Genomic DNA, 13,033 nt, shown 5'->3' on the forward strand with positions numbered 1-13,033 from the left:
AAGACTAAACATCATAGATATAATGAAACCCTCTTGTCAAAAAATTATTTTAGTGACATTTTGGTATTTCTGTAGAACAAATCATGTTTCTCTTGGCGTCCTTCCAACTAGCCATTCACTGTTTATCCATCCACCTATCCATTCATCCAATTATTCACCCATTCAAATACTCGTCCATCCAGGTACCCCCCCAAAATTACCTATAAATGCCTGTTTTGACCCAGCAACAAAGCACAGGTTTTATCTGTTATCTCACTGAAACTTGACATCCTCCCTGAAAGTTAGGTGGTATTATCTCTACAGAAATGAGTAAAATTAATAAGGACATGAGCTGACTGTAACCAGGTAGTTCGCATATAGAAGAGAAGGGGGCCTGCTTTTTGTTGAGCCCATTATTTGCTTGCCACTTGCCCAAATCTTACTGAGTCCTCACAACTACCCAATAGAATGAATGCTTTAATGCCCATTTTAAGATAGAAAAAGGCAGTAAAGAACTAGTAAGTGGCAGAACAATATTCAAAACCCATATCTGCTTTGTTATTGTTCATAGAGTTGATTCCAACTCACAGCAACCCTGTACAGTGTTTCTGAAGAGCAGTTGGTGAGTTTGAACTGCCGACCTTATGGTTCACAGTCCAGTGCTTATCCTGCAGCCTCATAATGTTATAGCAGTTTTAGATTCGAGAGTGTCACAGCAGCTCTGGGCCTGAGAGTGTCACAGAAACTCTTGATCCATCGTCAAAGAAACCAAGGCCACTCGGAGAGGTGAAGCAGAGTTTCAGATTTTATTAAGCCAGCTGGCTCAGAGGAGCTAGCTTCTCCAGATTCTGAGAAACAAATGCAGCATGGGGCAGGCTTATATAGGGTCAGAATTGGGGAGGGGTTAGGTTGCGGATCTGTTTGAAGACAGGAGGGAAACCAGAGGATTGGTTCCATTCAGAAAACTGATTAATATCCAGCTTGTCTCCTGGGCGGAGAGGGCAGTAAATGTCTTTACCTTTTCCTGTTCAACATCAGGACTTACAGATCTACTCTAGTTATGGAATTTCTTCTCTTCCCTCCTCCCCTATTTGACTGTATCCTTGTCCATTCCCCTCTAGGAACTATCTTATCTCTGCTGTGTGCTGATGGTGGGGCTTCTGCCTTGCTCTGTTTCTGTCTTCATTTTCAGATCTCTTGTACTCTGTGTGCAGGCTGAAGTCCTAACAGCAATGGCTGTTTTCCCAGCTGAGGCTCCTATAGTGTTTTTGAACAGTGTTTCAAGAACTCTCAGGTCACCTAGATCCTAATACATCTATAAGTGGGAAGTCAGGGATGGTCACTCAAAAATGACTGGCTGCTTACTGTGTGCCAGGGCCTAGGCCTATGAGGGGCATGACTTAATTCATTCCTCCTAAGCACCTATTATTGAACTGGATCTTCTATCTGCCTGAATAGCTCTTTTCTGGATATCTGTATGACTCACTTCTTCAACTCTTTCAAAGTTTGCTCAAAAATCCTCTTCTCAGTGAGCCCTGACCTGACTATCCCACTCCCCTCTCTTTTTAGGAGCTATTTGGTTGTTGGGTTTTTTTTTTCTTTTATCACAGTTTGTTGTTGTTGTTAGGTGCCATCAAGCTGGTACCAACTCATAGCAACCTTACAAACAACAAAATGAAACACTGCCTGGTTCTGAGCCAATCTCACTATAGTCGCTACACTTGAGCCTGTTGCTGCTGCCACTGTGCCAATCCATCTCGTTGGGGGTTTTCTTCTTTTTCGCCGACTCTCTATTTTACCAAGCATGATGTCCTTCTCCAGGTAATGCCCCCTCGATAATATGTTCAAAGTATGAGAGACAAAGTCAGGTCATCCTGACTTCTAAGGAGTATTCTGGTTGTACTTCTTCCAATACAGATTTGTTTGCTCTTCTTCATGGTACTTTCAATATTCTCCTCCAACACCATAGCTTAAATGCATCAATTTTTCTGCAGTCTTCTTTATTCATTGTCCAACTTTCAGATGCATGTGAAACTATTGAAAATACCGTGGTTTGGGTCAGGTGCACTTTAGTCATCAAACTGACATCTTTGCTCTTGAACACTTTAAAGAGGTCTTGTGAAGCACATTTGCCCAATGCAATATGTCATTTGATTTCTTGACTGCTGCTTCCATGAGTGTTGATGGTTGACCAAGCAAAATAAATTCTTAGACAACTTCAATCTTTTTCCCACTTACCTTGATGTTATCTATAAGAATGGTGAGGATTTTTGTTATTTCTACATTAAGGTGCTATGGTTTTTTATCTTCATCAGTAATTTTTTGAAGTTCTCTTTACTTTCAGCAAGCAAGGTTGTATCATCTGCATATTGAAGGTTGTCAATGAGTTTTCCTTCAGTCCTGATGTCATGTTCTTCTTCGCATAATCCAGCTTCTTGGATTATTTTTTTAGCATACAGATTGAATAAATATGGTGAAAAAATACAACCCTGGTTCACACCTTTCCTGATTTTAAACCATTCAGTGTCCTTTTGTTCTGTTCGAACTACTGACTCTTGGGTTATGTACAGGTTCCTCATGAGCACACTATTTTCAATGTTATTCACAACTTGTCATGATCCACACAGTTGGAAGTCTTTGTATATTCATAGTCAATAAAGCACAGTAAACATCTTGCTAGTATTTTCTGCTTTCAGTCAAGATTCATCTGACTTCAGCAATGATGCCCCCACCCCCACCCACCCCTTGTTCCACACACCTGTCTAAATCCAGCCTGAACCTCTGGTAGCTCCCTGTCAATGTACTGTTGTAGCCATTTTTGAATTACCTTTAGCAACATTTTACTTGCATGTGATATTAATGATATTGCCTGATGACTTCTGCGTTCTGTTGGATATGGATCTCTTCCAATCCAGGTAGCTGTCTTCCAAATTTCTTGACATAAATGAGTGAGTGTCTCCAGTGCTGCCTCAGTTTATTAAAATATTTCAATTTGTATTCCATCAATTTCCAGTGCCAATGCCCTCAGTGCACATTGGACTTCTTCCATCAGTATCATTGGTACTTGATCATATGCTAGATCTTGAAATGGTTGAGCATCAACCATTTCTTTCTGATACAGCCACTCTGTATTCCTTCCATCATCTTTTGATGCTTTCTGCATCATTCAATAATTTGCCCAGAGAATCCTTCAATATTGCAATTTGAGGTTTGAATTTTTTCTTCAGTTTCCTCAGCTTGAGAAATGCTGAGCGTGTTCTTCCCGTTTGGTTTTCTAACTCCAAGTGTTTGCACATTTCATTATAATATTTGACTTTATTTTCTCGAGCTTCACTTTGAAGTTTTCTGTTCTTTTACCTTCTCATGTTTTCCATTTGCTTTAGCATCTCTACACTGGAGAGCAAGTTTCAGAGTCTCTTCTGACATCTATTTTGGTCTTTTCCTTCCTTCTTGTCCTCTGCCCATTTTTAAATTGGATTATTTATCTTCTTGTTGAGCTGTTGAAATGTTCTATAAATTTTGGAGAGTAGTCCTTTGTCTGATATGTTGTTGCCAAACATTTTTTCTAGTCTATGGGTTCCCTTATTACTTTCTTGGTAAATCCTTTGATGCAATTACGTGACTAATTTCAAGAGGCCCAAGTCATCTATTTTGTCTTCTGTTTGTGTATTTTCAGTTATATTTGATAGTGTATTTATGCCATGAATCCGAGCTCCTAAGTTTATCCCTATTTTTTCATGGGCGAGCTGCATGGTTCTAGCCTTTACATTTAGGTCTTTAATCCACAATGAGTTCATTTTTGTAAGCGTTGTGGAGATATGAGTCTTAGGTTAGATGAACCTTAGTTCTCAAACTAACATCTTTGCTCTTCAACACTTTAAAATGTCTGTGAAGCAGGTTTGCCTAATGTAGTATGTTGTTTGATTTCTTTTTTTGTTTGTTTGTTCAGTTTCTTAACTGCTGCTTCCATGAGTGTTGATGATGGATCCAAACAAAATGAAATCTTGGACAACTTAAATCTTTCTCCATTTATCATGATGTTATTTATTGGTCTGGTAGTGAGGACTTTCATTTTCTTTACATTGAGATGCAACCCATACCGAAAGCTGTGGTCTTTGATCTTAATCAGTAAGTATTTTAACTGCTTTTCATTTTGAGTAAGTAAGATTGTATCATCTGCATATTGTAGATTGTTAATGAGTCTTCCTCCAATTCTGATGCCACGGTCTTCTTCATATAATTCATATTCTTGGATTATTTGCTCAGCACACACATTGAATAAGTATGGTGAAAGAATACAACCCTGACACATACCTTTCCTGATTTAAAATCATTCAGTATCCTTTTGTTCTGTTCTAATGATTGACTCTTGGTCTATGTACAGGTTCCTCATGAGCACAATTAAGTGTTCCAGAATACCCATTATTTGCAATATTAGCCAAAGCTTTTCATGATTCACACAGTTGAAAGCCATTGCAAAGTCAATAAACACATGCCCACATCTTTCTGGTATTCTCTGCTTTCAGCCAGGATCCATCAGGCCTCAGCAATGATATCCCTCTTTCCACACCCTTATCTGTATCAGCTTCAGTCTATGGAAGTTCCCAGTCAATGTACTGTTGCAGCCATTTTTGAGTTGTCTTTAGCAAAATTTTACTTGCCCGTGATATTAATAATACTGTCCCATGATTTATGCATCCCATTGGGTCACCTCTCTTTGGAATGGGCATAGATAATGATCACTTTCAATCAGTTGGCCAATATCTGTCTTCCAAATATCTTGGCATAGATGAGTGAGTGCTTCCAATGATGCTGAAAGATTTCCATCAATTCCTGAAGACTTGTTCTTTGCCAATGCCTTCAGTGCATCTTGGACTTCTTCTTTCAGTACCATTAGCTTTCAGTCATATGCCACCTCTTGAAACGGTTGAACATCAACCATTTCTTTTTGGGATAGTGACTGTGTGTATTCCATCTTCTTTAACACTTCTGCATCATTTAATGTTTTGTCCAGAGAATTCTTCAGTATCTCAAGTTAAGGCTTGAATATTTTTTCTTCAGTTCTTTCAGCTTGAGAAATACTGAGCTTATTCTTTCTGTTTGGTTTTCTAACTCCAGATCTTTGCACATTATAATATTTGACTTTATTTTCTCAAGCTGTCCTTTGAAGTTTTCTGTTCAGCTCTTTATCTCATTATTTCTTCCATTTGCTTTAGTATCTCTATGCTGGAGAGCAAGTTTCAGAGTCTTTTCTGACATCCATTTTGTCCTTTTCTTTCTTTCCTCCTTAATGTATGATGTTCTTGATGTTATCCTACAACTCTTCTGATCTTTGTTCATTGGGGTCTAATGCAGCAAATCTGTTCTTGAGATGATCTCTAATTTCATATGGGATATGTTCAAGGTCGTATTTTGGCTCTCCTGAACTTGTTTTAATTTTCTTCAGCTTCAGCCTCAACTCGCATATGAGCAATTGTTCCACAGATGATATGGAACTCTTCTTCCATCTTTTTCAGATGTAGTCAATCTGATTTCTGTGTATTCCATCTGGTGAAATCCATGTGTATAATAGTCTTTTATGTTGTTTAAAAAAGGTATTTGCGATGAACAAATCATTGGTCTTACAAAATTCTACCAAATGATCTCCAGCATCATTTCTGTCACCAAACCATATTTCCCAACTACTGATCCTTCTTGTTTTCAGCTTTTGCATTTCATTTGCCAGTAATTATCAATACATCTTGATTGCATGTTTGGTCAATTTCAGACTGAAGAAGTTGGTAGAATTCTTTGATTTCATCATCACTGGCTTTAGTGGCTGGTTTATAAATTTGAATAATAGTTGTATTAACTCATCTTTTTTGTAGGTGTATGGCTATTATCCTATTACAGACAGCATTATACTTCAAGATAGATTTTGAAATGTTCATTTTAGGTGATATATGCAACACCAATCCTCCTCAATTTGTCATTCCCGGCAAAGTAAACCATGTGATTGTCAGATTCAAAATGGCCAATACTAGTCCATTTCAGCTCACTAATGCCTAGGATATCAATGTTTATGTGTTCCATTTCATTTTTGACAACTTCCAATATGCCTAGAGTCATTCCATGTTTGTACATTCATGTTCATACATCCCATGTTATTAATGGATATTTGCAGCCGTTTCTTCTCATTTTGAGTTGGGCTCCATCAGTAAGTGAAGTTCCCAAAAGCTTTAGTTCATTGCCACCATCATGGTCGACTCTACTTTGAGGAGGCAGCTCTTCCCTAGTTGTATTTTGAGTGTCTTCCAACCTGATGGGCTTGTCTTCTGGCATTGTATCTGACAATATTCTTGTGTTCCTCATCATGTTTCAATAATCAATATTCTGGTGCTATCTGACAGTGTTTCACTGCTATTCATAAGGTTTTTAGTGGTTAAACATTCAGCAGTAGTCTTTGCCCATAGAATCCTTTAATATCTCACCTCGAGACTTGAATTTTTTTCTTTCAGTGCTTTCAGCTTGAGAAATGCCAAGCATATTCTTCCCTTTTAGTATTCTAACTCTAGATCTTTGCATAATTAATTATAACATTTTACTTTGTCATTTCAAACAGTCCTTTGCAATCTTCTATTTACATAAAAACCATTCCTGTAAAAAAAAAAAATTTTTTTTTAAATCATGTGACTTTTTACTTTTTCCCTATCTTCAAATTTGCCATGCTCTTTCTCATCATCTAAACTTTGCTGTTCTATTCCACCTACCATACAATCTGCTGATTACATAGAACTTATCTTTCATATCCTAGATTATCATTTCATCATAGATCCAGCCTCAACCTCCAGAACTAGATCAACTTCCCCCAATATAGACTTCCATTGTACTATGTATTTATTAGATTTATACCGGATCTTCCTACCACAACCACTACTAGCCTGTAAACTCTGGTGAGGCAAGTCTTTTTCTGTCTGCACATTATTAAATTCTCAGTATTTTGCCCCATAGGCATGTACTAAATAATTCTTTAATAAATGAATGCATATACTTATTTTCACGTCAGGACATTCTAAGACCACACAACCAGCATAATGGTTAAGTACTGAATCTGACACCAAAACCTGCCATTTCTTCTTTGCACTCTGCTGTCCTTGAGATGTGATAAGGTTGGAATTGTGCCATTTTGGGATGTGCATGATAGAAATCTCACCAGCTTCCGGAAATCTCTGATGAAGGATTTGGAAAAGACTGATAGTTTTGCCTGATCTCTTAGAGATGAGGTAACATTCTTCTTTTCCTTTTATTACATTTACATCTCTATCTTTCTCTCAAAGTTCCTGCTCCCTGTCAGATCCTGTTATGGGAGATGTTGTTGTTGTTGCTAAGTGCCATTGAGTCAGTTCTCACTCACTGCTACCCTATGTACAACACAATGAAACAGTGTCTCGTCCTGCACCATCCTCACAATTGCTGCTACGCTTGAGCCCACTGTTGCTGTCACTGTGCCAATTCATCTCACTGGGGGCCTCCCTCTCTTGTGCTGACTCTCCACTTTACCAAGCATGATGTCCTTCTCCAGGTACTGGCACCTCCTGGTAAAATGTTTAAAGTATGAGAGACAAAGGCTAGTCACCTTACCTTCAAAGGAGCATTCTGGCTGTACTTCTTTCAACACAGATTGGTTTGTTCTTCTGGCAGTACATGTGATGCATTTAACATTCTTCTCCAACACCATAACTCAAATACATTAATTCTTTTATAGTCTTCCTTATTCACTGTCCAATTTTCACATGCAAATGAGTCTGCTGAAAATACAATGGCTTGGGTCAGGCACACATTAGTCCTCAAACTGACATCTTTATTCTTGAACACTTTAAAAGGTCTTGTGCAGCAGATTTGCCTAATGCAATATGTCATTTGATTTCTTGACTGCTGCTTCCACGAGTGTTGATAGTTGATCCAAGAAAAATGAAGTCCTTGACAACTTCAATCTTTTCTCCATTGATAAGAATGTTGTTTATTGGTCTAATGTGAGGATTTTTGTTTTGTTTAAAATGAGCTGCAACCCATATGGAAGGGTGTGGTCTTTGATCTTCATCAGTAAATATTTTAAGTCCTCTTCACTTTCAGCAAGCAAGGTTGTATTAGCTGCGTATCGCAGGTTGTTAATGAGTCTTCCTTCAGTCCTGATACCATGTTCTTCTTCATATAAACCAGCTTCTAGGATTATTTACTCAGCATACAGGTTGAATAAGTATGGTGAAATATTACAACTCTGTTGCAAACTTTTCCTACTTTTAAACCATTCAGTGTTCCCATGTTCTGTTCGAACAACTGCTCTTGGTCTATGTACAGGTTCCTAATGAGCACAATTAAGTGTTCCAAAATACTCACACTTCACAATGTTGTCCATAGATTGTCATGATCCACACAATCGGAGGCCTTTGTGTAGTCAATAAAGCACAGGTAAACATCTTTCTGGTATTCTCTGCTTTCAGCCAAGATCCATTTGACGTCAGCAATGACATGCCTAGTTCTATGCCCTCTTCTGAATCAGGCTTGAACCTCTGGAAGTTCTCTGTGGATGTATGCTTGCAGCTGTTTCTATATTACCTTTAGTAAAACTTTACTTGCATGGGATATCATAGATATTGTCTGATGATTTCCATATTCCGTTGGGTCACATCTCTGGGATGGGCACAAATACAGATCTCTTCCTATCAGTTGGCCAGATAGTTGTCTTCCAAATTTTACACTCATTTGGCATAGATGAGTGAGTGCCCCCTGTGCCGCCTCACTTTCTTGAAAGATTTCAATTTGTATTTCATCAATTCTCTGTGCCTAGTTCTTTGCCAATTCCTTCAATGCACTTTGAACTTCTTCCTTCAGTATCATTGGCTCTTGTTCATATGCTACCTCTTTAAATGGTTGAATATCGATCATTTCCTTTTGGTATAGTGACTCTGTGTATTCCTTCCATCATCTTTTGATGTTTTCTGCATTATTCAATAATTTGCTACATCAATAAATATAGGTCAAATTCATCAAATTGTAGCAATTTACACTTGTTTCCTTTATTAAAATTTTTTTTTTTTATTATCCTCTAGTCGAGTTCTGATTATCAAGTCATTGAGGCTAGGTCAAATGGGTACTATCTGCAAGTTTGGCCGTTATTATGTGTCTCCCCTCACTTTATATCAGCTGGATGCTTCACTCTCAGCTCTAGCCCTCTGTGGCTATGTCCTTGTTCTTGGGCTCAGGAGTCCCCAGGTCTCACCACAACCAGCCCTTCCTAGTCTCTCTCTCACCGCCAGGTCAACTGGAGTCTGGGAAACATGGTAGAACTCAGCCCATTTCTTCATTGCTGCCTTTCCCTCTCTTCCATATACCAGTGGACCAACATGGTCGCCAGCAAGCTTACATGCCTGCTTACGTGTTCCCTTTGAGTTTCAGTGTTGGAGGGGGTCCTTCCATCTTCTTTTGATGCTTTCTGCATCATTCAATATTTTGTCCAAAGAATCCTTCAGTTTTGAAAATCTAGGCTTGAATTTTCTCCTCAGTTCTTTTAGCTTGAGAAATGCTGATCATGTTCTTCCCTTTCAGTTTTCTAACTCCAGATCTTTCCATATTTCATTATAATATTTGAATTTGTCTTCTGGAGCTGTCCTTTGAAATTTTCTGTTCAGCTCATTTCTTCCATTTGCTTTAGTATCTTTATGCTGGAGATCAAGTGTCAGAGTCTCTCCTGTCATACATTATGGTCTTTTCCTTCTTCCTTGTCTTCTTAATGACCTTTTGCTTTTTAATGTCATCCCACAACTCTTCTGGTCTTTGGTCATTAGTGTCTAATGCATCAAATCTGTTCTTGAGATGACTTGTAAATTTAGGTGGGATACGTTCAAGCTTACATTTTGGCCCTTGAGGACTTGTTTTAATTTTCTTCAGCTTTAGCCTCAAATTGTATATAAGCAATTGATGGTCTCTTCCAGTTTGCTCCTGGCCTTGTTTTGCTGATGTTATGGAATTTTTCACTCTCTTTCCACAGATGTAGTCCATTTGATTCCTGTGTATTCCATCTGGTGAAGTCCACATGTACAACCATCTTTTATTTTGTTTAAATAAGGCATTTGCAATGAAGAAGTCATTGGTTTTGCAAAATTCTTACATGTGATCTCTAGCATAATTTCTATCGGAAAAGCCCTATTTTGCAACTGCTGATCCTTCTTTCCTTCTAACCTTTTCTGGTCAGTCACCAGTAATTATCAATACATCTTGATTTCATGTTAGATCAATTTCAGACTGAGAAATTGGTAGAATTCTTCAATTTCTTCATCACTGGTCTTAGTGGTTGGTACATAAATTTGAATAATAGTGGTATTAGCTGATCTTTCTTGTAGGTGTATGGACATTATCCTACCATACAGATAGCATTATACTTCAGGATAGATCTTGAAATGTTTGTTTTGTTTTTTTTGATGATGATGATGAATGCAACACCATTCCTCCTCAATTTATCATTCCCAGCATGGTAAACCATGTGATTGTCAGATTAAAAATGGCCAATACTAGTCCATTTCAGCTTGCAATTGCCTGGCTATTGATATTTATGCATTCAATTTCACTTTTGACAACTTCCAATTTTTCTAGAATCATACTTCATACATTCCATGTTCCAATTATTAATGGATGTTTGCAGTCGTTTCTTCTCATTTTGAGTTGTACACCATCAACAAATAAATGTCCTGAAACGTCACTCCATTTGCATCAACACAGTTCGACTCTACTTTGAGGATGCAGCTCTTCACCAGTTGTATTTTGTGTGCCTTCCAACCTGAGGGGCTCATCTCCTGGCACTATATCTGACAATATTCTGGTACTCTTCATCATGTTTCAATATTCAATATTCTGATGCTATCTGACAGTGTTTCACTGTTATTCATAAGGTTTTCAGTGACTAAATATTTGGAAGTAGCCCATCTCTCTTTCTTACTAGTCTGTCTGGGTCTGGAAGATCATCTGAAACCTGTCCACCATGGGTGACTCTACTGGTATTTAAATTACCAGTGACATAGTTTCCAGGGTCACAGCAACATGCATGCCACCACAGTGCAACAAACTGACAGATGAGTAGTGGGTTTTGGGAGATGTAATATAGAAATGAATCACAGTCTCTGTTCTCACAGAGCTCAAAATCTAGCTTGTTAGTAAGTAAATTAAAGCTTAGTATAAATTCCTCCTCTGTAATATGAAGACCCACCATTCATCTGTCAGTTTGTCATACTGTGGTGGCTTGTGATTCTGAAAGCTATGCCACTGGTATTTTAAATACCAGCAGGGTCACCCATGGTAGACAGGTTTCAGATGAGCTTCCAGACGAAGACCGACTAGGAAGAAGGAGTGACAAGTTACAGCTGAATCTTTAGTCACTGAAACCCTTATGAATAGCAGAGAAACACTGTCAGATATAGTGCTGGAAAATGAGCCCCTCAGGTTGGAAGGCACTCAAAATGTGACTGGGAAGAGCTGCCTCCTCAAAGTAGAGTTGACCGTGATGACACGAATGGAGTAAAGCCCTTGGGACACAAGCCTGCGGGGCCTTCATTTGCTGATGGAGCACAACTCAATATGAAGATAAACAGCTGTAAACATCCATTGAAAAATCGAAACATGGAATGTAAGAAGTATGAGTTTGGGAAAATTGGAAGTTGTCAGAAATGAAATGGAACTCATAAACATCAATATCTTAGGCATTAGTGAGCTGAAATGGACTGGTATCAGCCATTTTGAATCTGACGACCACATAGTTTACTATGCTGAAAATGACAAATTGAAGAAGAATGGTGCTGCAAACATTGTCAAAAAGAACATATCCAGATCAGTCATGAGGTACAAAGCTGTCTGTGATAGGATAATATCTATGCACCCAAAGGGAAGACCAGTTAATATGACTAGTATTCAAATTTATGCACCAACCACTAAAGCCAGTGAGGATGAAATAGAAGAATTCTACCCCATCTTCTTCAATCTGAAATTGATCAAACATCTAATCAAGATGTATTGATCATTACTGGTGATTGGAATGCAAAGGTTGGGAGCAAAGAGGAAGGATCAGTAGTTGGAAAATATAGCCTTGGTGATAGAAATGATGCTGGAGAACGCATGATAGAATTCTGCAAAATCAATGATTTGTTCATTTCAAATACTTTCTTTAAACAGCATAAGAGACGACTATACACATGGACCTCACCAGATGGAATACATAGAAATCAAATTGACTACATCTGCGGAAAGAGACGATGGAAAAGCTCCATATCATCAGTCAAAACAAGGCCAAGGGAAGACTGTGGAACAGACCATCAATTACTCACATGCAAATTCAAACTCAAGCTGAAGAAAATGAAAACAAGTTCATGAGAGCCAAAATATCACCTTGAATATATCCCACCTGAATTTAGAGATCATCTGAAGAACAGATTTGATATATTAAACACTAAAGAACGAACACCAGAAGAATTGTGGGATGACATTAAGAACATCATACATGAAAAAATCAAAAAGTCATTAAGAAGACAAGAAAGAAGGAAAAGGTCTAAACAGATGTCAGGAGAAACACTGAAACTTGCTCTCCAGTGTAGAAATGCTAAAGCAAATGGAAGAAATGAGGAGGTCCTAGAGCCGAACAGAAAATTTCAAAGATTAGCTTGAGAAGACAAAGCCAAATATTACAACAAAATGTGCAAAGATCTGGAATCAGAAAACCAAAAAGGAAGAACATGCTCAGCATATCTCAAGCTGGGAGAACTGAAGAAAATATTCAAGCCTCGACTTCAGTTATTGAAAGATTTTCTGGGCAAATTATTGAATGATGCAGAAAGCATCAAGAGAAGATGGAAGGAATACAAAGAATCATTGTACCAAAAGAAAATGGTTAATTTTCAATCATTTCAAGAGGTAGCATCTGACCAAGAGCCAATGACACTGAACGAGGAAGTCCAAGGTGCATTGAAGGAATTGGCAAAGAACAAGGCATCAGGAATTGATGGAATAAAAATTGAAATCTTTCAAGAAAGTG

This window comes from Chrysochloris asiatica, unplaced genomic scaffold, assembly GCF_000296735.1.
Source record: "Chrysochloris asiatica unplaced genomic scaffold, ChrAsi1.0 scaffold00047, whole genome shotgun sequence".
In the NCBI taxonomy this organism is placed as follows: domain Eukaryota; kingdom Metazoa; phylum Chordata; class Mammalia; order Afrosoricida; family Chrysochloridae; genus Chrysochloris; species Chrysochloris asiatica.